Genomic DNA, 3,374 nt, shown 5'->3' with positions numbered 1-3,374 from the left:
TGCCTATAGGATGTTGTGGAGGGTCATCATGTCATAAGTAGTTGGCCCCACTTCCTTAACGGGAACTAGGAGGTCATGTCATGTCATAGGAGCTCTTCCTTTGATGTTTACCTTGGCAAGCCGGTGAAATTGGGTAAATGTGGGAGGGGTGGTTACAGATTGGTAACATAGCAAGGCTTAATCCTTGGATTGAATGGGAAAAATTTGTTTTTCATGCATGCATTGTTATGGTTATTGTTATGCATGCATTATCGTGACTATGATTAGCATGCGTCTATTTGGTGTTATAGTTGAGGCATCATGCGTGGTAACTGGGATGATGATTGAGATGATGTCGGTATATTGCTATGATTTTGTATATACATGTATCATGCTCATATGGACTAATTTTGTAGATGATATAGCCTCCATTGATCTTCACTAAGGTATGTTGTTTATGTTTGTATTTGGTTATCTAAAATGGTATTCCTGCAGGAAGAAGAGGACCAAATATGATTAGAAAAATGGTGGATTACAGTTCACGAGATTCCCCTTACAGATCAGATGAGAAACCAAGAGATGAGTACTCTCCGGACATAGCACACACTTTGAGAAGTTTAAAGGATGAAATCAGAAGCTGCAAGGTAGATAATGACAAAATCATTCAGTCACAAGAGAGATTTTCAAGGGCACATGAGAAACAAGAAGAGTTCAATGTAGTTATTATTCAGACTTGTTTAGACTTTCAGAGACATGGACGACCACAAATCAGTTATGGACAGGAGGACAGGACTAATGGGGCATATGGCAGCAGGTCTCATGGTGGGCATAGGTCAGACGAGGATGACATGGTTAGAGATGGCATGTTCTTGGATACACTTGATAGGAGAGGCAGTAGACAAGGGTTCTATTCAAGTTCTAGTTCAGATAGGTATCATGGTCATCATTGCTATTATTTTTATAGGAGGAGTGATAACGCTTATTTTCTAGATGAGTTCAAGAAAGCCAACCCACCTACATTTGATGGAGAGTTGAAGAAACTGGAAGATGTAGAGGCATCATTGCTAGGGATGAAGAAATTCTTTGCATTGCATGACTATACAGAGAACATGAAGGTCAAGATAACTATTTTCAGGCTAAAAAGGGAAAACTGACATCTAGTGGGAAGATGTGAAGTGTGTCAGGGATATCAAGACAGAGGAGTTGAGTTGGGATGAATTCAAGAGAATATTTAGGAAGAAGTACTTTCCAGAGAGGTACTACGATGGAAAAGATAAGGATATATGTGAGTTGAAGATGGGATCAATGACAAACAAGGAGTACACAACTAAGCTCTTGGAGTTGTTGAGGTATGTGTCGTATCTTAAAAATGAGAAGACAAAATTTCAAAGATTTATCAATGGATTACAATAGCATTTAAGGATCAGATTGAGTATGATGAGATTTGCTCATTGGAGGAAGTCATTGGGAAGTTGAAGCACACTTATGAGCAATAGAAGCATAAGATTGAGTCTAAGCAGGGTTCGAAAGGGAATGCAAAGACTAAATTTAAATTGCCACCGAAGCAAGCAAGACATTATGATGCAAGTGAGAAAGAGAATGTTGCTCCTTTCAATAAGTTAAATGAAATTAAGAAGGGACATGGGTCATTGAGGATGTGTCCTTTTTCTCCTTCAGATTTCTCTAGACTTCAGCAGTGAATGGGAGGGCAATCTTCTTCACAAGCTTAGTCAAGTTGTTATAACAAATTCTAAAATTGTCTCATTGGTTTATATTAAGCTTTGTTTGTTAAAACTTCTTCATGATTTTACTCTACTTTTCTATATTTGTATTTCATTTTGGGACTATAAATCCCACCAATTTGTGAGGAGAAGAGGTTCTGAATTTTGGAAAGAAGGGGTTTGTTTACACTATTGTGACTCAATTTTATCTTAATATAAAGCTGGACCACTACTATTTTCTCATGAGCAAAGATACGATATATTAGGTACTACTATCTGTTTATTATTTCTTTTCTTAAGAGTTGAATGGTTATTTGATTACGTTTATCATATATGTGTTGTAAGAAATCATACATTTTTCACTATTGATATGTGTGATTGAAATAATATATTATATGTGTAATGAATTCATCAACTAATTTAATTAACTATTTAATTAAATTAGTTATCATTATCTGCTTTAACCTCATAATAACAAGATAATCTATATTGTCATGTTTCTTATGATATCATTTTGAATCACATATACAGATAAGCTTTCCCAAGATAGATATTTAGTTTAATTAATATTTATTATCAGTTTTAATTATATCATAGCGACCATACTTATATACTCCATCCATTTTCATAATTTATTTTAAGGGAAATGGGTCCCACAATTTCGAGTCGGAGCAACTATACCAAACGAAAAATGATAAGATCTAAGGTCCCAACTGGGTGGTTTTCCCCTAATGTTGAGGTAGACATTTTCGAGCCCTTAACATTTTTGGAACTAGAAGGATGGCCATTAGACTATGAATGGAAACAAGGTCTAATCCCAAATCAAAAGGTCATTCTAAGAGCTAGTCTCGCTCAAAGTCACCACCAACTTCAAGATCACATTCCAAATATCCTAACCATAGATATGATATTGTTCAAACAACCACCAAAAATCCTAGCAAACTTCCAAAGTTGGTTGGCCAAACTTCTACAGAAGTACTTGTAGAGCCCCTTGAAGTCCAGACTTTGCTTTAGAGATTGGAAGGGATATCCATTTATGGAGAAAAATATCTTCAATATGATTTATTGGAAGGAAGTGTTACTACATCATTATAGCCTTCTTGTGTGTTAAATAGATCCTAGAGTGAGAAGATTGGAGTCAAACCTTTTGAGTTTCCATTACCCACTCATCAAAAAAAGAAAAGTACTCCAGAGACTTAATCAATTGCTAGTGAGATTACATCATCCTCTCCACCTCATACTCCTTGAGATGATCCCGCTTCATCTCATACTCCTCTACCTTCCTCTTATCATCCTTTAATCCCTTCCATCCACATTCCTTAGCCACAATGAAGTAGTGCTATTGTAATCAATAGCACCACAGGGGAAACCTCTTCAACTGCTCAATCTCCTACAATCTCCACATCATCTACAAATTCCTTTGTGCTTAGTACTCCCAAAATGGAAAATAGAACATGCAATAACCTAAGGGTATTTCATATGACTCTTCCATTACATCCTCTTCCCAAACATCTAGAGAGATTGCTATCCAAATTTAACCCTGATGATAGTCTCCCTACAGAGGAACACCTTCACAATTTCATGTTAGTTGTTAATCTGAATGGAGCCACATAAGAGGATTTGCAGACTTTTTCCCTACACATTTGAAGGATCTACATGGTCTTGGTATTTCTC

Source organism: Pinus tabuliformis, chromosome 8, assembly GCF_031772625.1.
Source record: "Pinus tabuliformis cultivar Carrire ecotype Pingquan chromosome 8, CPIR1, whole genome shotgun sequence".
Taxonomy (NCBI): domain Eukaryota; kingdom Viridiplantae; phylum Streptophyta; class Pinopsida; order Pinales; family Pinaceae; genus Pinus; species Pinus tabuliformis.
This window is presented reverse-complemented; position numbering follows the sequence as displayed.